General features: G+C 40.3%; 1 protein-coding gene and 1 long non-coding RNA gene across 3 annotated transcripts in view; one reads left to right on the forward strand and one right to left on the reverse strand.

The window, feature by feature from the left end:
- The window catches only part of SLIT3 (slit guidance ligand 3), a 395,171-nt gene that overhangs the window by 85,550 nt on the left and 282,636 nt on the right, over positions 1–26,985 (forward strand). The window lies entirely within an intron of this gene.
- LOC310755177 lies at positions 1,820–16,505 on the reverse strand. The gene is made up of 3 exons (XR_014544211.1): positions 15,950–16,505; positions 10,517–10,633; positions 1,820–2,356 (listed from the first exon to the last, which is right to left on the reverse strand). It is a non-coding gene; the product is annotated as an uncharacterized lncRNA (long non-coding RNA).

Genomic DNA, 26,985 nt, shown 5'->3' on the forward strand with positions numbered 1-26,985 from the left:
TTTATTCCAGCCAAATCAGACATACTAAGAACTAAAGATAAATGACTCTGTCAATTTCAGTTTCTCTGTGTTTCTTATATTTAATTTCAGTTCACCACATTTCTGCATCAATTTGTGATTTTTTAAAAAATGTTTACCTGCCTTTTAATGCAAATTTATCCTAATATACAAATTTTATATGTAATTTTGCCCAATATACACGTGTTTGCAAGCAATTTATCCTAATAAAATAATTGTATGTTATTTTCATTAACATTTGCATTTTTATTCACATTTTCTGCTAACATATAGTTTGGTACACATGTTGTGGTTGAGAACTCAATTGGAAAATAACAAGAAGTGCAAATTTCAAAGGATAGCTTTGCTTTAATTCATGTATTGTTTTAGGAAGTGCAAATTAGATAAGGTCCCATCCCTACCAAGGAGTTTGAACCAAGATGCACACAGTGAGCATCAGAAGCCAAAAGGTGATTTCAGGCAAGTACAGTGCTTTCCCCCCACTTTTTAGCAACAACAAAAAGAGGTGCTGTTACTGTGTACCCTTGAGTACCCCCTGAAAAAACACACTGTGGAAATCCAAATCAATGAAGTATTACCGTATTTTTCCCTCTATAACACGCAGATTTTTTCTCCTAAAAAGGAAGGGGAAATGTCTGTGCGTGTTATTGAGCGAATGTGTGGTCCCTGGAGCCAAATGGCAAAAAAAATCAGGCAAAAATCAAATCGCGCGTCTCGGAGAAGGGAAACCTGAAAAGAGGAAGTGGCTGCTTTCCTGCATTCTGCCTCAGGGTCTTACTGCCCACCCTCCTCTGTTTCCTTGCTGTGTTTGCTCAAACGGAACAAAGAGCAGGGAAAGCCCCTCCCCTCCAGGCAAGCAGAGGTCTCTGTGCTCCGGTGCTGCTGAAAACATGCAGGAGGGAGGGAGGGAGGGAGGGAGGGAGGGAGGGAGAGAGAGAGAGAGAGAGAGAGAGAGAGAGAGAGAGAGAGCGCTGGCTGGCTTGGGTGGGTAGGTGAGGGAAAACTTTTGCCTTCCTTTCCTCCCTCCCGTTATACCCCTCTCCTGCATTCTTAGCCAGCTGCTTCTCTGCACACCTCTCTCGTGCTCCTTGTCCATTCTGTATTTTTCCTTCCTTCCCCACTTAAAATGTGGTTAAAAAGCATGGATCCACATGGATCCTCAGGATCTTTGCATTGGGTCACCCCAAATTCACCATCAGATCACATAGCATGTCCATGGCTACAGCCTGCCCCCCAAAAATCACACACGCACTGTTGCCTGGGGCTGCAATGGTGCAAAAATGTGGTTAAAAAGCATGGATCCACATGGATCCTCAGGATCTTTGCATTGGGTCACCCCAAATTCACCATCAGATCACATAGCATGTCCATGGCTACAGCCTGCCCCCCCCCAAATCACGCACCCACTGTTGCCTGGGGCTGCAATGGTGCAAAAACGTGGTTACAAAACATGGATCCTCAGGATCTTTGCATTGGGTCACCCCAAATTCACCATCAGAGCACATAGCATGTCCATGGCTACAGCCTGCCCCCCCCCAAAATCACACACCCACTGTTGCCTGGGGCTGCAATGGTGCAAAAACGTGGTTACAAAGCATGGATCCACAGGGATTCTCAGGATTTTTGCATTGGGTCACCCCAAATTCACCATCAGATCACATGTCTGTGGCCACAGCATGAAGCACAAAAATGATACATCCACTGTTTCATTCAGAATGTTTTTTCCCTTGTTTTCCTCCTCTAAAAACGATGTGCGTGTTATGGTCAGGTGCGTGTTATCGAGCGAAAAATACGGTATTTGGTTCTGCAAGCAGGACATGTCTTAACCCAGACAGCAACTAGGCCCAGAACAGAGGCATCTTTAGTAAACCAGATTGTAGCAGAAGAATTTTTGACAGGTGAACAGCAAGCTTGACATCTGAACAGCAGCAAGCAGTCTTACAGGAGAAGATCTTGAAACACATAAAGACTGTCAGGCAAGATGTTAAGACATAAATGGACTTCATTAACAGTGCAAGGAATTGAGCAGATAACAGGAGATCGTATACAATATCGCTGCTGATTTGGAGATTTTTATTATATTAAGCAGTATAATTTTTTAACAAATAAACTAGGAGCCTGATCTTGTGATTCCTTGTGCTGGCTACCAACTGCATTCACTTTGCTTCATCTGTGCCACACCTCACTCAGCTCCCAGCATGGAACTGTGTCTGACAGTAGTACAGACAAATTAACTTTCTAAAATTACTGCTTGTCAAAGGGATTCTCCTGCCAAAGGGCAAATTCATGTCTCCTCGTCTTTGGTTGTAGAAAACCGTAATCCAGACGTTAGGATGATCTGTTAAATTGATTTAAGTGTTGAGAATCCTGTTTGGGCGCAAAGATCAGCTTCTTGCAGTGTTACAAACCTATGACTAGTTCCCACTTGTTTAATACAAGTCTTGTTTTCGTTAACCACAAAAGCTGTTGTATGTTGTTGAAAGATTTTATCATAAGTGTAAACACTATTAACTGGAATGTTAAGCAAGACCGACTTTGGTGTTTGAGTCACTGTGGAAACTGATTTGACCTTTTAATCCAAACAAAGCAAATTGAAGGTTTTATCCAAATACACACAATTAACACATTAGTGTATATAGGAAGGCAGCAAATTACAATGCTTGCTGTTAATTCAGGATAGAGATAAGCTTATATTGCCATTATTTTATTTTATACTCCTTAAAGACTATGATTTAACGATTTCACTGTGAACATAAACTATGTAAAAACTGTTAAGTGGGCCAGTTACATTTAGAAACAAAGGACTGTGTTTTTAAATTACTTTACACTTCATAATTTTTTTGTCCAGAAACACTCTCCCCATTGCTACAATGCATGGTTTATAGAAGCAGCAGCTCACTGGGTGGGGTGGAGCCGCTAAACTAGCTTCCCAACAGGTGGGTCATTGTTGCTTACTGGGGAGGAGATAAGGACCAGTGAGATGGCTCTTCTTTCTGTGCCAATCTGGCACTCATATCTGCATTTGAACTGTGCCAATCTTACCTCTTTCCTTCCTGGTAAGCAACAGCAGCCTACTTGCTGCGAAGCTAGCATAGGGGCTCTACCCATCTGCCAAGTCGCTTCTGTTTTATAGCCAATAATTAGTTCCAATCCTTCAACTTCTAATTCTCCTAAGAGAATCTCCCTGTCTTAGATGAACAGATAAGTGCGGTCTAGTGTGAGAGCCAGAGTTCAAGTACTGCTTCTGTATGCCAGCTTGAACAACTGAAGCTGCCTTCTAGTTAGTGAAAAGCAATGATCTATCTAGCTCAGTATTGTCTGAACTGATTATCAGTGACTCAGCAGAGTTTCAGGCAGGATCTTTCCCCTACTGGGAATCAAAGACCTCTTACTCTTCTCCATGCTAGCAGCAGTTGCAGTCCAGTGCGGCTGGGGGCAGGCGGACAAAAACCTCCACCATCCTCATCAACCCCAGCCGGCCACAGGGAGTGATGGGACTTCCCTATCTCTTTGAATTTAAATTGGCCAATCAGAAGCCAGACTGTGGGGCAGGAACTTGGAGATGGACCCAGGTAAGCCTGTTTCCACTCAGGTCCATCTCAAATCATAAAAGCCAACTGCACCGCCTTCCAGCAATACAGTTGGCATCGGACACATACCCTCCCACCCTGTAGAAATTTGCCCTCACCTGAAGGTAGGCAGGCAGTGTGTGTGGATGACCTTGCTATGGAGTGACACAGTTGCCTTATTCAGGCCCAGGGAGGAATTTTCCAGCAGACCAATTAGGCCACTTTGGGGGCTTTGTCTACCTTGCAGCAATTGTCACAACTTGATGGTGGAAAAGGGCATTGGGTTGCATCCTTAGTCTAATCGCTGGATGGGGGGAACCTTACCTTCCCCTCCAGTTCAAAGTATCAGGATACCCAGGCTAAGTGGTCCAAAGGAAAGGATTCTTTCTGTATGCCCAGATGGGGGCTAAGGGGTCATGGAACTCCCCAATTGGAATCCTGGAAGGGGTTGCCCTTATTTGATGTGTGTCATATGGGGATCCTTAAGCCAAGATTGACCTTGACAAAGTTATCAGCCAGCAAGCGGGTTGGCTGTTCCAGGGGACATACCCAGTGCCTAATCAATAAAGTTGTGGCCATTTCAATTCCAAAAGGTTTGATTGCTTCCTATGGCCCTACCCCAGCAACCTCAGGCTTACTGCAACTCGGCCCACAAAGCATGTCCTCTACCACTGAGTCACAGTCTCTCCCAAAAACATCCGTGTGTTTTTCCACTTGTAAAATATGGTCTTGTAATGTGGGAAGGTGGTTATTGGTTTGTTTTCGTTCTTGCTTTCATTATGTATTTTGTGTTCTCATCTTATTTTATTTTATTTTAAGTTGTGAACCAATCTGTGATCTTCAGATGAAGGGCAAATCTAATAAATAAATAATAATGAAATAAATAATTGTAATACAGCTTGTTCAATGTAGACAATTCTCAGGTCATAGTATCTATAGTTGCACGCTTTGAGATTGCCCTCCAAAGTGTTTTTATTATATCTAAAGATGGTTACTACTGGAATGAATTCTTGTGTCCAGCACCACAGTACTCCAATAAGCATGCCCTTTGATGCCAGGTAGTAATTTCCTATTAGCTGTGAGTATTGTGTTCAGCGTAAGAAGATCTTACATGTTCTATGAAAGGGCCAAAGTAATTCACACACGTGCTATATTCTCGGAGTAGAAATTCTATAGCATGCCCTTCATGTGCATTGTCTTGGAACAAGAAGTGTGTGCAGGCATGTGTGTGCATAATATTCTAGTTATATCACAAAAGCCATATGAAACAGATGGGGTGAATGGTGAGGAGAGATTGTCTATCTGGATCAGAAAGACTAATTATCTGTGGTATGCTTCAGGAATGCCAGCTCTGCCAATAAAGATTGGAAGCTGTAAGATGAGCTCTGTGTTTTCCAATAGAGTGTGATCTATTAGACCAACTCTGACAGTGTTTGGTCTTCCCTGCTGTGCACAGATTGAGTCCATATAGATGGCTAATTAAACTTTGAATCAGTAAACAGAGATGAGAAGCCACCACTTTGAAGACAAGAAGATCACAAGAGCAATATCCTGTTGGTTGGTTAGCGTCAGTTAAAGCTCAGTATGGCATATCCTCAGCTATGCATTTTATTAATTTAAACCCTCTTCTCACAATCACAGCAAGTTTCTTATGAGCAAATAAGTTCTTGTTTCCTGTTTTATATAAATGTATTTGTTTAATATATTGTGAAATCTACTTAGTAGCATGAAATTTACATTGACACAGTGACTAAAGTCTGTTTTATATATTTGACTGTGAAGCAGCTGAATCCAATTCTTTGCGTCCTGTCAAACTGTCACATTTAAATAATTATTTATGTTAAAAGAAGTTATAATAGCAATCTGCTTTTTTTGTACATTTTTTGCACTTCATATATCCTAAGAAAAATGAAGGAATCTGAAGGTCTGTTTTTATGGTGGCAGATAGTGGATTTTCTCTCAGTGTAATATGTAAATATAATAAATGTCTTACGAGCAGCAATAGGGGTAGATAAGTATGGAATCAGTATTAATAAATGGTGCAGTCCTCAACCCCTGATCTGTGCTGCTATAGGCAGGAACCTACTGCTGCCAGTTGTGGAAGCTCCAAAATGGGGTATTTCAGGGCAAGGGTGGAGTGCCTGAACCAATCTTCAGTCCCTTCAGCCTGGAGCTGGCATGGCAAAAAACATGGGATAGATCCTACTGTCTTTCACTTTGGCCAGAGCAGGTGACAGGACCTCAGGGTGATGGCAGATTCACCATTCTGCTCTGCTGTACTGCTGTCTTTCAGGGATTAGGTATGCTCTGTAAGACTTGACTCAAGACAATAGTACATGTACAAGCCTCAGGTATGCATGCCCCTTACTCTATCTGCATCATGGCAGTAGATTAGAAGCTACTACTTCTAGTAAGTAGCAAATCATAGTTTCCCATTTGTCTGAATATGTGGAACTGTCATTGTTACAGCTGCCACATCATATCCATTCTGCATTTGTAAGAAATATATTTTTTCATCTGGCAGCAGTTATACTTTAGAACTTCTAGCCTATTGACATCACACGGGCGCCTTCACTGGACTCTTTTCAGAGCCTGCTAAAAAAAATTTTCTTTGTTTAGATAAACCTACCCAGATATGTAGGGATGCGGGTGGCGCTGTGGTCTAAATCACTGAGCCTAGGGCTTGCTGATCGGAAGGTTGGCAGTACGAATCCCTGTGACAGGGTGAGCTCCCGTTGTTCAGTCCCAGCTCCTGCCCACCTAACAGTTTGAAAGCATGTCAAAATGCAAGTAGATAAATAGGTACCGCTCTGGTGGGAAGGTAAACGGCATTTCCGTGTGCTGCTCTGGTTCGGCAGAAGCGGCTTGGTCATACTGGCCACATGACCCAGAAGCTGTCTGTGGACAAACGCTGGCTTCCTCGGCCTATAGAGCAAGATGAGCATGCAACCCCAGAGTCATCCGCGACTGGACCTAACGGTCAGGGGTACCTTTACCTTTACCTTACCCAGATATGTAGTATGTTGATGTGTGTTTTTATTTTAATGAAGGTTTTAATTTTTTCTGGATGTTATACTAGTTTTTATGGTCTTTACTAATAATTTTATAGTTTTATTCTCTTTGTAAACTGTTTTGAGGTTTGTTTGTTTTTACATTCAAGCAGTGTATTATTATTATTATTATTATTATTATTATTATTATTATTATTATTTTAAATTGTATACCACCCTTCATCCGTAGCTCTTAGGGCAGTTCATAAGATCAAAACACAAAATACATAACAAAAAAGAACAAGCACAAAACAAAATAACAACCCCCACCCCATAAACATATTTAAAAGGCTAAAAGGTAAAGGGACTCCTGACTATTAGGTCCAGTCGTGACCAACTCTGGGGTTGCGGCGCTCATCTCGCTTTATTGGCCAAGGGAGCTGGCGTACAGCTTCCGGGTCATGTGGCCAGCATGACTAAGCCGCTTCTGGCGAACCAGAGCAGCGCATGGAAACGCCGTTTACCTTCCCACCGGAGTGGTACCTATTAATCTACTTGCACTTTGACGTGCTTTCGAACTGCTAGATTGGCAGGAGCAGGGACCAAGGAACGGGAACTCACCCCGTCGCAGGGATCTGAACCACCGACCTTCTGATTGGCAAGTCCTAGGCTCTGTGGTTTAATCCACGGCGCCACCAGCGTCCCATTTAAAAGGGTATAGGATAGTAATTAGCCAAAGGCCTGGTTGAAGAGGAACGTTTTCACCTGGCGTCTAAAGGTGTATAATGAAGGTGCTTTCTGAGCCTCCCTGGGGAGAGCATTCTACAAACAGGGAGCCACTGCAGAAAAGGCATGTTGTTGTGTTGTCATCCTCTGAACTCTCAGATGTAAAATTTATGAAATAAATAAATATGAAATGTCAACTTACTAATTAAAGAAGTTAGTTTACTGTCAAACCACAATTCCAGACCACAGTTGGATCTTATTCTTAATTGGGAAGAAACTATGGTTTGCAGAAACTGCATTTTCTTATATTTGGCAAAAAATTAGAAACAGATTTGTTGGAAATTACAGCCAGAAGTTCCTTCTTCCTTTGTATGCCTTGTTCTCATAACACAGCTGAACTATGTATTAGGCTCTCTTCAGAAATATGAATGCATGGGAGTAAGTTATGTAGAAATTCAATAGTTTTTATTACTGAGAACTAAGCTACAAGTTATATTAAATGCATTGTTTGTGATACACGCATAGTATGTATTTAGTACGTTATCTTGAAGGTTGGTATCCTCAACCAATTTACAAGTTAACAAAATGCTGCACTGAACTCTAGGCTCTGCTTTTTCACAAATATTTGGAGAAAGGAGAAAAAAGGAATTTTAGAAGGAGTAGAAAATTGCTTTCTTTTCAAGTGTCACTGGCCTGACCTTAACTTATTTGAATCTAGCCTGAACATTCCTTGCAGTTTCATTGTGGCCTGTGGCTGCTTTTGCCTTGCAGCAATTAACAAGTCAACACCAAACTTAAGGTTATTCTTCCAAGCAAGTGAATAAGTGGATAGGTGGTGTGTGTGTTTTCTTCCTTCCTTCTATTCAAACAGTATTCCTCATTTTTGCTATTGGTAACCAACTAAAAGCAAACATGGAGTCAGCCAGCATAGGAAGACTAAGACTATCTTGTCAACATCTGTAAAATATAGTGAAAGCTGGATGTCAGCTTGAGTGTTACAAGGTCTAGTTAGTATCTGGATCTGTCAGTTTGCAAGGCTGAAATTAGAAATGGGCAAGTACCGCTGGAATGGTTGCAAGGCTCTCTCTAGGTTTAAAAATTACCTAAAGGGAAATGTTAATTGTCAATTACACATTACATCTCCTGTCAACCGTAATTTGGTTTTAATTAACAGCGTTGTGGTGTTTTTTTTTACCAGTTGCAGCCTCTTGGATTTATCTTCACTACATTAACATCAGTTTGGGAAATATGAACACCTTCATTTTTATTGTGTTTCCATATAAGAAAATGGTGTGTGTGTGTGTGTGTGTGTGTGTGTGTGTGTGTACGCGCCTGTCTGTCTCTGTATTCCCTCTTAATCAGCAGAAATTAGATCAACAGAAATTAGTTTTTAATATCTGTGATCTAAGTCCAAGGGCAGGTTACTGCTGTGGAAAATATGTCTGGGCGGATGTTTCATTTTAAGTAGGTAACACAATTAAGAGCACTCTATAAAATAAACTTGATTTCTTCTTTCAAGGTATAGCATGCTGCAATCTTTATTACCGTTTCCTGTTTTCAGAATAAGGTCGAACAATATATTAAGAGTTTATTAAGAGTTCTGTGTTCTTTAACTAGTTTTATTCTCAGTTATATCACGGTAATGTATAGAAGTTAAAATTAGGTGACATGAGGCTTGTCCACACGCGGACCTAAAACTACTTGTGCCCACAACCGATCTTAGGTTTCCTGAACTTATAGTGGTAGGGAAGCATTCATTGCAGGGAGGGTGCAACAGTCCACTCAGTATCCCCACATTTTATTCCACACTTGGGGAGCAGGTGTGGGGAGATATAGAAATAAATAAGCTGGCGGTGGGTATAATCAGTGTAAGGGCATGAAGTAATAATGTCTTTGCAACCACTGTTGTATTGTCACCTGGATATCAGTCCTATAAACCAGTAGAGACAATCACTTGTACATTGCTCCATGTGGAACAGCCTTAAGGAGGAACCTCATAACAGATATAGCATCTGGCTTGGTTCATCCAGAAAAATTGCTCCCATTGTGAGGCAGCAATTCAGGTGAGGTCAGCGGATCACTGGGCTCATTTGAATTGCCTCTAGTCTGCATCTCAACATGTACCAAGTTAGATATTATTTCTCCCACATTGCTGTGTTCCTGGTACCATTCATGCTGTGCATATAGGAAATGTATGAACTAGCCCCTACGCAAAAGATGGAATGAAGTCAACTCCAGCAAGATCAATGAGTAATTCAGATGTGTCCTTTTGTCTGCTATTTTTTAAACTTTAGGATATATTTTAATGACTTGAACACTTTAAAGGTGTCTAGAGGCAACAATGCTATCTTGTTTCTTTCTGGTTATAAAATATTCTTCAAATAAACTACAGTGGTTTGTGTTGGATGTCCCAGGTCGCTGGATACAATAGGCCCACAGATTTGCAAGCATCAAATGAAAGGACTTCCATTAAAGAAACATAGCATGGGGGAAAGGAACTATACTAGATTTGTTGCACTGAAATAGACTTATGCACTCCATGGCTGAATGAATCTACTAGGGCAATAAGGTAGTTACTTAAAACAAATCATGTTGTTTTTGTAGTAAAAGTCAGAATTTTAAGCAGTGATCCTTTTGGAGCTCTTTGTAACCAAATAAGGACATGGTGCATAAGGATAGAGAGAAATTAAGCCTAAAACAAAAGGAATATCGCAACTGTTAAAATGAAATGCCATTTCTGCTTCCATTTGGAAGGGTTCCTCCTTTATAAACCCCTCCTTTGAGCCCCATCTTGGCATGCAGTCCTGGCTAGCTTACAACTATAAAGTGCTGAAGAGAAGTGAGCAGAGGGTGGGAAAGAAGGCGGAAATATGTAGCACTGGAAATTTTCAAAGAACAGCTTTGAAGAAGGATCATAATAATTCTGATGCTGTGTGGGCTTGAGGAATTTCAATAATGGTGCAGAATTTACAGTATACAACCCATGGAAGACTGGCTTTTAAAGCTGATAAATCTTTCTTATGCCTCACAGTTTTTTTGCCTGTATTAGGGTCACTAAAACATAAGCTAAATGTGGCATATGCATAGCTTATTGTGAGAAACTGAGATAAAATTCTCCATTGCTTTCCTTTCAGGGAATGAATGGTGCTTATTTACGAACAGTACAGGAGTGAAATGAATAAAGTATTCCTTGAAAATGACAAGACTACATACCTTTTGAGTCTTGAAATAAAAATATTAATTCCATGGCTTTTCAAGTGACATGCCGTAGAGATGCAGTTAAAGTGGTTAAAGCTATGCATTTCGCACTTAACTATTTGATGCCACAACCTGCCATAATAAAAGCAAAAAAAATACTGAATGACTAAAAGTTTTGGAAATGGAGAATGAAAAAACTGAGGTTGACCCATTTAAGTATTATTTAATGTAGGCTCATGGTGTTTTATAGGGTTTGCAAACAGTTAACTTGGTTCTTTTATTATTTCAAGTGCAATTACTGCACTCTATTAATGAAACTGTGTGCCTTCTGACCGATTCTGGCAAGTGTCTATGTCCTTCATTGCTCTGTCAGATTCCTTCTGTAATTGACCACTACCTCTTGTGGTTTGGTATGTTCCATTTACATGAAATATAATATCCCTTATCCTTGCTGACAAACTGGACCTGCTGTTCTCCCTTGTTGGGTAGATGGCAGAACAAGAATTAACAGAAGGGAAAGGGAAAAGGGATGTTAGGCAGTTGGAGTGCCAGTTTCCCTTTTTGTGCAGGCCAGGGCCGGTCAGCCCAACTGCCAATATTGAAGAGTCCTTGATCCTAGGTATGTATTATCTGTTAGAGCGGGTGTTGTTTGTCTAGCACAATCTGTAATGGCTGTATTTTGTAATGTAACCATGCCAACTAACAGAGCTTTCTTGGAGGTATGTTAAATACCTCAAAGAACTGGACATACAGTGATCTGGAGCTGTTCACATTAACTTCTCTCTTTTTTTTTTTTGTATGTGTATGGAAATAGTTGCAACAAAACATTTTATATGCACTTTCAGCAAAATGTATCCCAAACCTCCTTCCTTGCTGGGCTGCTTTGCAGCTAGAAATACTGCATTAGCTCCTTTGACAGAGCTGAAAAATATAGCAGTGCATCTCACATCTCTCTCTTGTCAAAAAGCAAAACCATACATGCCTGGTGGAGGGCAAAGGCTGCAGCTAATCATTATGCCAGGAAGGCTACAATAAACCTTGCTTTTGAACAAGGGTTTACTCACACACAACACCTTACCCAGCAGTGTCTACACCTGCACATGGATTGTGGATGGTTGCTATATATCATACTGCCACCCCAAACAGTCACCAAATTCAACAAGTAGATGAAAGTCAGATTTATGAGGCTTTAGCTTTGGATAGTTTTAACCCTTCATAAGAAGAGCAGACTTATCACTCTAATTGCTTTAGCTAACATGACTATAGTTATGCACTATATACTTGCTTTCTGCACAGCATATAGGTGCGCCTAATCATTGTCTGTCCCTAAGATACTGGAGTGGGTGGGTGGGTTGTGACCTTTTCATGTTTGTACCAGCCATAGGCTCCATTATTAAGACTTTATCTCTCCAGCAGTACAAAAAAAAACCTAAGCATTTCAAAATCAAGGAAATCTATTCCGATTTGTATCAGATGTGAGAAATCTGATGATCTCTCTTTCTTAAGTGATATAAAATGGAAAATGTGCTATGACTTTGCAGATGCATTTCTACAGGGATTCTGAAGCATATGAGAACTTAAAACAAATGAATTCCTTTTTACTTTTCATGTTTTGGTTAAATGGTAGCTTTAGAGCCAGTGAATTTATAGTTATAGGTATGTTCAGGTGCTTGTTTTAGAATTAAGCTAAAATCGTTTGGGTAGTGATAATAATATCCTCATCCAGCTTGCAGGCTGGAAATCTCTTGAGCTTTTCAAAGATTTGAACATGGAAGTGGTGTAGAATAGTGACCTGTTTGTTTTTAGGCTGGGGGGAGACACACAAAACAAACGGTACTACTAAAAAAATGCTGTAAATATTTGTAACTTGGATATATTTGCAATAGAACCCACAGCAGTTGTTAGGTAGTTTAGCCAGTGTGCTATCACCAAGTGCAGGGAATATTAAGGTCATCACACAGGACAGCAAAGCCATCTCCACCCATTTAGAAAATAGAGATATATTCTAAACCTAGATTACCCGGCATCGTATGTAAAAATTCAGATACCAATACAATATTTAAACTAACAGTCAAAATGAAAACAACATCAAGAGAATGGAGGTAGAGCAGGTACCATGATATGATCCCTAAAAACCCTGCAATTCAGACTTCTGACCTGAAAAAATAATGGGAATGTGCTGCTATTGTTCTTCTGGTCCTTTCTGCAGACCTGTCTCGCATTGTCCACTTGTCTCTGCTCTGCCTTACTTGTATTTGCTTCACTTTTGCCTCACTGCTTCAAAGACCTTGCCCTCTTTAATCTTTTCTGCAGAGATAGAGTCTTTTCACACCCTGTTCTTGTAGTCCAAATGATAGTTGTTAGTTCTGTTGATGGTGAAGATGGGATGGAGAATGCCTGAGCAACTCTTAATTATAAAACGTACAATTTTTAGACAGGATTCTGGATTAGTTAAGAGCTAGGGACATAACAAACATAAATGTCTTTGAAGTATCCAAACAAGATCATTGAGCAAAAAGGGGGGGACGGGACAGATCTAGCATTTCAAAGAAAGTCTAGAATGACTTGCACCCTTATCAATGAAGTCCTGTTGAAAATACATATAACTTACAGGCCACATCAGCATTCGTTTCTGGCTTATAACCATGAATCATGACTTACTGTGATGCATGAATGAAGCCATAATCATAATACTAAAAGAGATTCAGTTCCTAGAGTATCACACTTGTCCTGTGTGATGCAATTCCCTGTGTGATGTAATTAATTCCAACAATTACAGATTCCCTCAAAATAGTGGTGATGTCCTGGTTAAAATATCCCATGAAGAAATATCTGTTAAAGACCATCAAGTTTAATTCAAACAAGAGAGGAAGACAGCACAAAATCACTGGAGACCCATATTTTTTAACAAGTGAAGAATGTCTGTTTCTTTCCTCTGAAGTATCCAGCATAACTGGTGCATCCTGGGAAGCAATGTTTCAAGGATTCCATGGAAGCAGACTGCACAGCAGAAATGTGGGAGCCTAACAATGATTTAAGACTGCTTAGAAGTTTTTCACATATGTAAGAATGAGGAATAGCAGTGAGAGCCTACATTACTCTTCATCCCAAAGGAGAAGGTCAGGAATGTGAGGCTGAGTCAAGGAACACAGAACTCAATTTGCAATGTGTTTGGAGGCTCACATGGTGCTTTGAATAAAATAATGACTTACATATCCATTTTGTGAAGCAAGCATGTCTTGGTAACCTCTTGCCATAAATTTTAGGCTACTTTCTTTCAGTATCTCTTTCTAGTCTAACTGAACATATACTAACGTCTAGGAAAATTGGCCAAGATATTTTTAAAAAATACTGTGAAAATCTGCTTAATCAAATACATATATGATGCAAACATTTCTGTCTTATCCAGATGCATTGGTTTTATGTACATAAAAAGTCTTTTTTCCCCTTTTTGTTTATGAGAAGCCAACTTTTTCTTTCTTTTACTTTCTCTTTTTTTGGTGTGCAAAGTGTACAGGCAGACTTTGATTCCGCCCAAAGCAAATTTATCTCCTTTTGCACCTGACTTGCCTCCCTTTGAGGAAGCGGGCTGCAAAGTTTAGTCAAGACTGGGTGAAGGGATTCTCCCTTCTCTCATATAGCCTGGCCTTCATGCCTGACTTGCTTCCCCGTCTCAAAATACGACAGCAAAGAGACAGGCCCACCCATGCTAACTAGGGTAGAGCACCTCCACTCCCATCATCCTTTGTTGGGCAGTGTGGCTTCCCAGATTCCCAATGGAGCTAGGCCTCTCTGGGCATACCTCCTTCTAGGTGGGTTCCTGGGGTCAGATGAGCATTTTGTTAGTTGTACTATGAAGGCAATCCTCGTTTCGGTGGGGGTTCCGTTCTGGACCCCACACACATAAGCCCACTCCACCTCCCCTTGCCACGCCCCTTTTCATGACCTCTTTATGATGTTTTGGGCCTGCCCTGTGGAACGCCTTCCCATCAGATATCAAGGAAATAAGCAGCTATCCCACTTTTAAAAGACATCTGAAGTCAGCCCTGTTTAGGGAAGTTTTTAATGTTTAATGCTGCATTGTGTTTTTAATATTTGATTGGGAGCCGCCCAGACTGGCTGGGGAAACTCAGCCAGATGGGCTGGATATAAATAATAAATTATTATTATTATTATTACTTCTGGGTTCTCCACTGTGAGTCCATGCTCAATCGCGTGTCATTCAGATGTGCCTAAATCAGGATTTGCCTGTAGTACTATTCTTTTGCTGTAGCTTCCAGATGGAATGTAAATTATTTGCTTATATTTTTGCGGAAAGCATTACTTTTACCATATGTTATTAACCATATGTTATTATTTTAGTGCACTGTTTACAAACATACTAATACCTCTTGACTGGCAGCATATTTTGATTTGAAGGAATTTCAATATACGTTAGAAAATGTCTGAATAGATAGCAGAAAAGCCTGTTTCATGAAGAACTGGACTTTGAATGCATCTAGCTGTGTAGGCATGAATTTTTTTGGTACTATTTCATAACATTCAGTACAGAGGCCCTGAGAGAAATGCATGCTTAACACCCTTCAAAAGCTGTTCTGCCTCCCCATCCCCCAGCAAAGCCATTATGCTGAGATTGTACTTTCAGGAACGGAGTTTTTCACAAGCAACTTTTTTTAAAAAAGCATCTTAATTCCATATTGCAGACACAATGACTAAAGGAAAATGTATATCAGGCTAGCACTTTGGGGGGAGTTAAATTTCCACCCAATTGTCTGCTTTTCATTTCCATGCTGTCATGGTTAACATATTAGAGCCCACTTCACAGGATGGTTGAAGGTTTGCAAAAAGCATAGACTAGTAGTTACATGGAAAATCAAGGCTTATGGGTTTTGAATGAAACATTTGGGGCATCTAGAATATGAAGCTTTTGCTTTGTACATATTGCCCATCCTGGGATAGGGCTGTCAAACCAGGACACTGTAATTTGCCTTCATTTAAGTCTGCCCTTTCAGACCTCCTGGTAAAACTGTATGTGGGGCTCCCCTTAAACAGAAATAAGGATACTTGGTAAGTTTGATCTTTGCAAATTATGATATGAACTATTCCAATCTATACCAGTGTGCAGATTTTGGTTTTCAAACATATCCAGCAGTAGCATTTATGGTGAAGCAGATCTGCTCTCCCAGCTGCAGTATTTGTGCGGATGATTAGGGAGGCAGGAGAGGATATATTATTTAATCATATCCTTCCTAACTTGCACTAGCAAGTTCCACATTCTAGCAGAGTTCCAAATATTCCCCTTTTTAAATTACACAGCAATCAGCTTGTTGCTGACTCATCTGAGTCTTACTATTAAAGATTCCTTCCTGGTAAAATCCCTTCTAATCCCTCTTAAAAAGAATAAACACAAGAATCTGATTAACGTTAATATAAAAGTAGTTTACTCACATATTAATTCAGGTTCACAGACATATCCCTGAAGGCAGGCTTAGGTTACATAACAACTAGAACTATTCCATAAAGAAGTTAGTCCCAAGTGACTGCGACTGAGCAGTCACTTCTCCAAACACACAGCAACATACAAAATGGAGAACACACACCGATCAGAACATGGAGGCTAGTACAACAGACCACACCCTCTTCAAGTCACGTGTAGTGGAAATCTGTCCCAGATCAGGAGGAAACAGGAAGTCTTCTCCTGAGTGGTACAAAACATCCTCTAACATGTCCACTGTAGGAATGTTGTACTTGACTGCAGTTTTACATCCCACAATGTTGCACCTGGATAGGGCTAGGCTGGAGCAGGGGCAGGGTGATGGTGTTAAAAGCACAGGTTGGAGCAACAACCGGTGCACTTCCATGGCACCAACCTGCCCTTCCCAATGTCCCATCAGCATCCAAGTAGGCAGTAGTGAAGTGTGTCCAGAGGTTGGTTCCACCCTGTCACACTTGCCACTACTGAACATATCCCTGCAACCATGAAGGGTAAAAACCGGGCCTTATCAGAAGCGCACTTCATTTAAATTCAGTCTCAAATTCTGCATTTGTAGAAGTCACGAATGGGCTTGGTTTTAAAAGGTAAGGTGAGAATATATGCTGAGTGTAAGTATATATGCAGGTGACCAAAATGACTATAATCTGAATGCTCTCCCCAAGGAGGTGGCAGGCAAAAACATTCCTCTTCAACCGGGTCTTTGCCCAATTAACACAATATGCCCCTTTTAAAGAGGAGGTAGGGGGGTTATTGGGTTTTTTGGGTCTTGTTTTTATTACATACTTTGTGTTTTATATTGTACTTTTATGTTGTGAACTGCCTTTAGGTCTATGGATGAAAGGCGGTAAAATAAATATAGCTAGCTAGCTAGCTAGCTAGCTAGATAGAATTTCTAAAGCTATATAGATAATGTGACGGGCAGGTCAACTGCCTACCAGTGCCGTGGTGAGAAGAAGGAAAAGCAGGGAAGCAAAGAGTCAGTGTCTTGAATTTCAGTACTTTTTCTCTACTGAGTCAATGTAGAAAAGTAGTGGTGTGGAGAAACTTCTTGGCCATTTTTGCTGCTGGCAAGAAAGTTGCCAGGGAGAGCTCGGCAGCATCCCAGCCCTGGGGTGTGGCAGTAGTCTCTGAAATGCTCTTATCTCATGTCTCACCCTGCCCCAGGCAGGGAAGCAGCAAGGTGGAGAAAAACCACTCCAAAGTGTTATTTTTTTAAAAAATAAAAAACCTAGTTAGAAGGCCTGAGTGTTAATGCAACCTCAAGAGTGGGGAAGTTATTATTATTCCGGTCTCATCACTAGTCATTCATTTTACACAGTTACTTGTATACTATTTTACTATATTAAAAAATTTCAGAAAAGGCACATGGACAATTACAGCAGCAGCACAATGTCAGTTTGTGGACTGTATCATTATGGTTAGTCTCCAGGTGGCACCGAACATGGGATCTGAGTAGAGTTGAGTGTTTACTTTGGCTGTCCTGTTCTTGTTTAAGAGAGATAATAAAAGTTACTAGCGTTACAGTGGTGTTGTTCATGGTTTTGGTGCCCAATATACCAGTAAAACATTTAGGATAAAGGCATTAGAAAGCACGTTTGAGAATTGCTACCAACACATGCACATCTATATTTTTGAGAAGCCTGATTCGAATTCTTCCTGTGCAACTCCTGCCAGTAACAAATTGCATTTGCGGTGTTTATAGCACAGTAAGTCATTGTGTTATCTGATAAAAAATAATAATCTGGACAAATTTCTGCTGCATTAATCTGTATTTTTATTTTTATTTTTTAGTTTCATGAACAGCAACTGTTCAGCTTAGAATAATTTTAATTCTGCTGTTAGTTAGTATAAAGCTTTCTTAAATCAGAGGTTCTTAAAATCCATACCAGGTGCATTTGGTAAATATCTTGAAAGCTGAAACACTGTCCTGATGGTGCTCATGCTATGACAAGAAGTCTTTAATTGCTTTCAGCTTAACCTATTAGTTTTAATTTTCAAGGCTCATGGTTAGTCTTTGGAAAATGAACATTTGTTGAAAGGTCTTACAAAGGTCCAAATACTCATTATTGCCCTACAATTAGTCACTCAGAGTTGGTTAAAATGTGGAATGTGTCAAGAAGCTTGGTATGGAAGATTGATGAGAGAACTTTTTAAACAGTGGAGTTTTCCGGCTGTTTGCTTCTTAATATTAAAGCACAGCTTTTTAAACTTCCAAAAAGATGAGGTTCAAACACTGCATAAATTTGAGGACCTGTTAATGGAATCATGTCTGCTTAATTTGTGGTAACTTTTACTTTAAAATATTATTCTGTTTTGTCATAAGATCTGATATGTCTTTTCTGTTTGAGAATTGAACAAACCAATTCTATAGATATTTACTTAGAAGTAATCCCCAGTGATCTCAGTGGAACTTAATCTGAAGTATATGTGCATAGGATTGTAGCCTCAGTTGTTCTATTAAATTGGCCAAGCAAAGTGAGGCTTTTCTTTTAGTAGTAAAGAACAATTTGGCATTACGTTTGCATGAAATGTGATAAGTCTATTAAACGTTGAGGCATTAGGATAAAACATTTATGGTGCAATTCTCTGTTTAAGGTTTGAATACCAGCTAGTTCCACAAACTTAATTGTATTTGTAGATTTGGTGTTTATTATTTATTTGAATGTGTAAACTGCTCTGGGATTTCTTTAATGGAGTGTTGTTGTTTTTGTTTTTTTTGAAGATGGGATACAAATTAAATAAATCTGTTTTCAGATAGCAGGGGAAATATAATGAATGACGGGCTTAGCTAGGCATGCACCAGTTGCTGGGGCACCTCCATAAAGCCTGCCTGCCTGCCCTGGGGGCATGGCTGCCCTCAGCTGGGCTGCCACTGAATGGGAAACACCAAAGAGTATTGTCCCTTCGGGGATGGCACTTTGAGGAAGATCCCATTCTAGATGGGATCTAGAATGTGAATCCGTTTCTCCCCAGTCTGCTTTGTGTGAGTTCAGTGCCTTCCACTGACTCACCTATGAACCCTCCATCTCTACTGGAACCTCTGCAAACCTCCTTACTTAGCTGTTGCAGTAGGAGCCACTGAAGCAGCAAATTTCTCTCCCCCTCCCTCCAGTTACTTATGGTGGCTGCAGTTACTACACTTCCCAAGGATCTGCCAGGACAAGAAGCAGCTACTGTCACTACAGCTGCTGGAGCCACAGGATGAGATGAAACACTAAGACTGATATTCTATGTGAGGACATGATACCACTTGAAGAATGAGGCATTAAGAAGAAAGTTAAATGTGTACATTCAGGTCAGCATTCTCTGTTCCAAGTACATACCTTGGTTTGATTCCCATCATCCATTTCCAAAGCAACCAGGAAACAACAGCTAAAGAATACAATTAACACTGGGATTTCAGAAGATAGATATGGAGCTTCAGGATAGAAATTTCTGTTTCAAGTGTGGACCATGACTTAACCTTCACATCTACAGTGGTACCTCTGGTTATGTACTTAATTCGTTCTGGAGGTCAGTTCTTAACCTGAAACTGTTCTTAACCTGAAGCACCACTTTAGCTAATGGGGCCTCCCGCTGCTGCCACACCGCCGGAGCACGATTTCTGTACTCATCCTGAAGCAAAGTTCTTAACCCTAGGTACTATTTCTGGGTTAGCGGAGTCTGTAACCTGAAGCGTATGTAACCCGAGGTACCACTGAATTTTCAAAGGGGCTGGGAACAAGAGAGGTCTCCCGCCCAAAAAACCCAGGTGTTTAAAAACATGGAAATAAATATCCAAAATAACAGAAGTGGGGAAATGCCACCAGTTGAAATACCACCTGCAATGTGAGTTGTGCTAGTCCCAAAGACTTGGCAATTCCCAACAAGTCCAAAAGCAGAGATAGCTAGCTGGTTCTGTGTCTAGATTTGTTGAAGTGAAAAACTGGTTGAGTGCGTTGGTAACTTGATAATAGTTTCATTTTTCTGTGTAAGCTCTCATTCATGCATACTGAAATTTCTGTGGTTTTGGCTGAGGATCTCAATTGCATGCTCGTGCTTTGGCCCCCTCAACGACTCATGCTATTTCTGGAGTCAAATTCATTTCAACATTAGTCCCCTGTGCCTCTGAACAAGGTGCTTCCAGACGGACCTTGATTCTGAAAGGAAATGTGCCTCTTGGCCCCCGCCCCCCCAAAAAAGAAAAAAGAAAAAAGCAGGGACAGGGAGTATGACCCTGATATTTGGAGTTTCATACTAGGGGGCTAGAAGAGAAAGGTGTTTACCAGATTTCCAGCACCTTGTAACTTTTAAAGGGGAATGAAAGCTTGCCAATGTTTTATAGCCATGTTCCTTTAGTCATATCACTGCTATATAAGAACATGAGAAAAGCCTTTGCTGAACCAGACAGAAAGGCTATCAAATCAAGTATCCTGTCTCCTTCACCGGCCAGATGCTTCCAGGAAGCCCACAAGTGCAGGAAAAAGGCAACAGCTCTCCCTGTTTGACTCCCATCCCGTGATTGCATTTACGGTAGCTATCGTAGATCCTGATACAGCTATCCTCCTGTGAATTTGTTTAATCCCCTTTGTAAACTATCTAAGCCAGAGGGAGCATAATTGTGAGTTTACTCCGCCCATCGATGGCAGTTTTGTGCATCTCTATTGCCTATTTGGAGCAGTAACAACAACAGCTTAGCAACTGCAGACCCATGGAAATCAGTAGTAGTCTGGGTATTTTGTTGCACCCCCACCCCTTTTACTATAATACCATTGTTTTTATCTTAAAATTGGGCGTGGGCCTAGAAACAATTTTCATGGAAGTGGAAAAAAAGGATAGGGTAAAGAGGACAAAGTGATTTCTCATTGTATTCTCATATGTCCCAGTGCATCTAAGGGTTCACCCACACTTTCTTTTGTGCCACACTTTCTAGGCCCAGGTCTGGTATTTCCAGGTATGTCACTTTCCCTGAGTAAACCTACATTTTACTGCTGAATTGGAGCAATCGTCAGTCCATGGAAAACTTGATTCGATTGCTGTTTGCTCAAATTGAGCAGTAAAATATGGTTTTCTGGGGAAAGTGGTGGGGCAAAAGCGAAACAAAACAAAACCCTAAACAGTTTGGACATGGGCATGAAAATCCTGGACCTGTGCCTAGAAAAATGTCACAAAAGGAAGTGTGGGTGAGCCGTAAGGAAATCCACGTTGGATCAGGAATCACAGGTGCAAAATTGAATATTCATTCAGTGCTGTCTATGCATGATCTGCATTTTGATGGAATATGCACCATGATCTGCATCTGTACATGCACTTGGATCTGTCTCTGAATGTTCACTCCATTAACAACAATGTCATGTAGATGTAAAGTGTATGTACTTGGATGTGTACTTGGATGACCCCAGGTTCTGATCCCACAAGCAATGCATGCACAGAAGCCAGCTTGCACGTACACACCCACCCACACCCACACCCACCCACCCACACTGGTCTCCTTATTTAGCCAAACTATTGGCAACACTTATGTAGGAGCTTGGGAAAATTGCATCCCTGAGGCTCTTGTAGTTTGGCAGAAGTAGATTAAGCTATTGGGAGTGTGTGAGAATGGGAAGATAACTCTTAAAGAATGTGTCAAAATGGACTTCACCTGTCTATTCTCAACTTAACTGCAGGCTTGCAGGACATGATCACAGGCTGCCATTTGAAGAGATTGGCTGTAAACTGTGGTTAAATTGGAAGATATCCTTTGACTCTTCTTAGCCTAAATAGATTTGCTGTTGGGGTTACAATCATAGAGCTCCAAAGCTCTTCCCCAAAGCAAATTTGAGCTGGTATGGTATTGTTCAAAACACAAGACCAAATATATTATTCTGTGAACCACCCTGAGACTTTAGGGTATAGGGTGGTATGTAAACTCAATAAAAACAAACAAACAAACAAACAAACAAACTGTTTGTTTGTTTTTATTGAATTTATATATATTGGGGAAACAAATTGTTTCCTCAATGTAGTTGTGGGAGCTGGCTGTATATGTTGTAGTTCTTCTAATTTGCCAAGCAATCAATCCTTCCATTAGCTGTCAAAAATAAGTAAAACTAAGCTCAAGAAATAAACAGCCTTGAGAGCCAAGTTACTTGTCCAAATACAAAGTGTTCCAAATTTGAATTTGTCCCTGGAATCTGATTAAGTACTGATGTCAATGCAAGCACTATTTATATTTAAAACCATGCCAATACTTAACAGAAGCCTCTGGGAAATGTCCAGAAATCCACTGTGTGTGGTTGGTGTTTGGATACTCCTTAGTCTGTTGATGGAGGCTTTCAGTTTTATCACAAAATCGATAAAAACAATTTTTTATAGATTTGTTTCTTCTTCCTCTTTCAGAAAAGGAAGTATACATGTATTAAGCCCTGAGTGTTTACTGTATATCTGAATACAGATTAATTACTCACAAATAAACTTGAATCATATTTTAATGCCAACCATTTTTATATACAGTTTTGCTGCAATTAAGAAGTCAAATATCATAGAGTGATGCACTGTTGAGGTGAAAATATTTTCCCCCTCAATATTTGCTGCTGTTACATTCTGCGCCAAACAAAATTAGGGCCTTCCACACAGCATGGCATTGCGGAAGCAGATGGATCAACAAAATGATATTCATTGGTATTCCAGCATCTATACTAGTACTCTGTACTGTAATTGTTCCAACCTAATTCAGGCTTTTCACCCCTATGTTCTTATTTGGAATGCCTTTCCCCCAGATATGTCACAAAGTACAAGTCTGAGTATTTTCTGGAAGCGATAAAACGTCCTTTTTCATCAAAACTGACCTTGAAGTGCTCTTTTGAAGTGCTGTGCTTTGTTTCTAAATGCCCTTGATGAGATTTTTGGGAAGATGGTAAACTAAATTAATGTAAAGCAAGCACAGGAGCAGAAGCTACATTTGTCCCATTAAAAATGTATAGTTTTTTTCAGCCAGTAGGTTCTCTGTCACCAGAACTGAGAAATAGTTCAGATGTATATAATCATTAATCATTGTGTTGACAGTGATTGCTAACCTGTCTCTTTCGGGAGTCCTTTAGCACTATAAGCTATTCACCTGCTAAAGCTGACATTTGGAGGATTTGTCGTGTGGAAAATGTTTGCCAGAGGCATTTTTTAAACAAGGAGATTGACAGGCTTTCCTTAAACCAAAAGAAATAAAAGAGGAAAGGATGGCCACTTAGACAGGGCACAGCAAAGTTACCTGGTTGCTGTCTTAATAGTGATATGTGAGAAAACACTGCAAGCAGAGTTGACACTGCAGGGGAAATCTTTTCTTGATTCAGCACAATCTCATTTAACATCAGTTGTTCTGTGACATGATCATTATTAAGAATGGTGAAGGAGGCATGAAGAAAACAATGCCTCTTAGGCTGGTCTGCTTAGCAATTCTGTAGTGCCTTGTGATTGTTGACAGAGGCCATCTCTCCCCCCCCACTCCCTCCCCCCCACCTTGTATATTCTTCTTTCTTCATTTTAAGCACTATTGCCTTGATATTAGCCCTGCTGCAACTTCATTTTGTGATACTACAGGCAGCTAGAAAATGGGATGCTTTGTTGGTATTGATGAGCTCATAGTATAAGACTTAAAGGGGGAACAATGAGCAGTTTTAATGCTTGTTTAATTGGCCACGATGAATAAAGTGTGGGGGAGGGGAGTCTGAAAATGTCTGCAACTTTCATATAAATCTGCTGAACACCTCTTGACCCCTGTGTAATAATAAATAAAATGCATTGTGGCTGTCTGAGACAGATCGGCTACAGTGGAAGATATGAAGACATTTCACTAGAACATCTGGCATTCATTGCTTTTCCTCAGGGAGGAAAGGAGGAATCAAAAGTCTTTGGGCCAGAATTTCATTTACTGCTTTTTCATATTGCCATATGGATTTTTATTTATTTATTTATAAAAGCACTGTCCTGAAATAGAATTGTTTGAAGTAGGAGAGCCGCATTGCTTTTTCTCCTTTCCTAAATTGAGTATAATCTACATATTTAAAAGAGAAAAGAAATTCCTTCCCAGGAAAAAAAGAAGTAGCAGCAAGTAATGTGTTGTTCTTCATATATCATTCAGTCCTTTTCCCTCTTGGCCTGCAGACACATTTGAAACTAAAGTACATAATATATGTTGTAAGAGTGTGTGTGAGTAATCTTCATCAGGGATATGTTTCTTTCCCCCAAATCGTCTTTGAAAAAATAACTGGGAATTTTGAGGTTAAAGTACTACATTCCCCCCCCCCCGCCGAAAATCCAAATCTCTCAAATTCTTGCAAAATTCAGTACACGTATCTTAAATAAAACATCCACTAAAGGGGATTTACTGATTCATCCAAAGATCACAAGGCAGTTCACAACATAAAAATACAAAGTGAAAACACAAAATACATAAGTAAACAAAGCAAAAGCAAAAGAAACCAATAACCTCCCTCCTACAAACATATTTAAAGGCTATAGGATGTTAATCAGCTAAATGCCTGATTGAAGAGAGATGTTTTCGCCTGGCACCTAAAGATACGTAATGAAGGCTCCAGGCAAGCCTCTTTGGCTTCTTTTGACCCTGTGTAAAGCTGCCTCCAGCTTCAGGTTCTTTCCACCTGCAATTTTCACTTTGCTCTTCACCTTATTTCCCTCAGGCCATATACTTTCTCCACTGCTCTTCTAGACGCACGTTTTTGTCTGCTCCCCACACCCCTGTTTCTGGTCTATTGCTTTATCTTTCTCTTGTCCTGCAACACAATATGTACAGACCAACCCACTCCTCTTTTAATACACTCCCTTCCAGTCCATCATCTTCTGCATTCCCACTGGTCCCTTCAGATTTCTGTGGCATCATAGCAATTCAGCCAACAGTTAAGCAAAGTAGACAGTTGCCTCTAATTTCATCCTTTTGCCTGCAAGCATTTCATCCATGTGCAGCACTCAATACATGTAATGTGGGTGAAGTAATGCAGGAAGTAGTTTGTAGTGAACATTCATATCACAGTAATCATACTACCCTAACACAGTTGAGATATGGCTTAGTTTAGGCATCTGACCCAACCAGGGTTTGCACTAATAATAAATAATGATAATTTAGAACCCAAATCATTTGGAATGGGCAAGCACCTGCTTACCAGACCCTCATTATCAGTTGGGCTGCTTGAACAACCCTATTTTCTCTAACCTGGCCTGCTTTCTCTGCTGCCCTTCTTTTCCTGCAAGTTCCTCCCATTGTTTAAAAAAAAGTTATTTTGGAAAGGGGTGGATAATAAACTGACATAGGACAGGAGAGACCTCTCCTCTGCAGCTATTAACACAATCTGTTCATCATTTCCTGCGGGGTCATAGGACTTGTAGTAAAACAAGTTTATCATTTGCTGCTGACAGTGTTACTGAAGTGAATGCCAAAGGGGCTTCTCCTGACTCACTGCCCTACCCTCCACCACCCAGCACTCCCTTGCCTTTCCCAAGGTAAGGAGTTCTGCTTGTGGAATTCAGGAAACTGGCAGAGATGGTGGAGGAGCAGGTGCACTGGAGAATGAGACCATTTTCAATGTAACCCAGATTGACTATGAGTGGGAAGGGATATTGTCAACTTAAAAATTTAAACAGGCAGAACATGGTTTAGAAGTGCTTTGCTGTTTTCATTTCAGCATGCTGCTTAACCAGTTTACTCCTGTCTCTGTGGTGGAGCAGCTTCTGGAGGTGGAGTAATGCCCACAGCAGTGGCGTAGCGTGGGGGGTGCAGGGGGGCCGGCCGCACCGGGTGCAACACCTGGGGGTTAGGGTTAGGGGGCGCAAATCCACGGGTTAGGGGGCGCAAATTACTTGCCTTGCCCCGGGTGCTGACAACCCACGCTACGCCACTGGCCCACAGCTATACTATTGTTGATTCAGATATCATGGCAAGCACAGTTTTAACATCTTTGGTTTGATGTGGCCTGAACTGCACAATTGACCTATTGATTCTGGAAGTCAAATAACAGTTGGAACAATTAATTATACCTTATATTTCACTATGATACAGAAGCATTCTATTCTATGCAAGATTTCATCTTGTTAGGCACTTTCCTTCTGTCTCCATATATTACGCATTTTGATATAGTTTCTACAGTTGGATATGTATCAGGCAAACTGATGGGAAATTATAAACAGGTGGGATTGCTTCAACACTTGAGGTATTAATGGAATGCTAACTGTTTCATGGTGCAGAGCAGTACAGACTCGTCTTGATATTATTTTTTTTTAAAAAAGGTGGTTTGCAAGATAAAAAGTTCTCAATAAATGTGAAAAGTAAATATTTGAGTGTGCTTGGATTTTGAGAGATAATGAGTGGAAAAGAAGAACTGCTATAAATGAGAGAGATATTCCCTTCGGTCTCTTACTTTCAGTCCTTTGGGACTTATCCATTTATGTTTTCCTCATTCATACTGTTTTTTTTTATAATAAATTTTTATTGATTTTCCAACATATAATATAACACAATACAACTAACAACTAACAACACATAAACAAACAAACATATAAACACGTATAATTTCATAACCTCTTTTTCTTAAACCTTATTTCAACGACTTCCCCATACCTCCCTTTTCTGCATCCTTGTTTTAAACTTTTCCAGCAACCCCTAATTTCAATTACTTATAATTCACTTTCTTTAACCCTTTTTCTCTTACCCAATTATTTGTCACTGCAATTCTGTTTTACACTACCCATGACATTTTAGCACTCATTAATTTTACAACAGTTCTTAAGATAAACTTTAAATTTCTTCCAATCTTCTTCCACCGTCTCTTTCCCTTGGTCGCGGATTCTGCCAGTCATCTCAGCCAGTCCCATATAGTCTATCACCTTCGTCTGCCACTCTTCCAGCGTGGGTAGTTCTTGTGTCTTCCAATACTTTGCTAAAAGAACTCTTGCTGCTGTTGTAGCATACATAAAGAACGTCCTATCTTTCCTTGGCACCAATTGGCCCTCATTCATACTGTTT

This window comes from Podarcis filfolensis, assembly GCF_964270895.1.
Source record: "Podarcis filfolensis genome assembly, chromosome: 2".
Lineage (NCBI taxonomy): Eukaryota > Metazoa > Chordata > Lepidosauria > Squamata > Lacertidae > Podarcis > Podarcis filfolensis.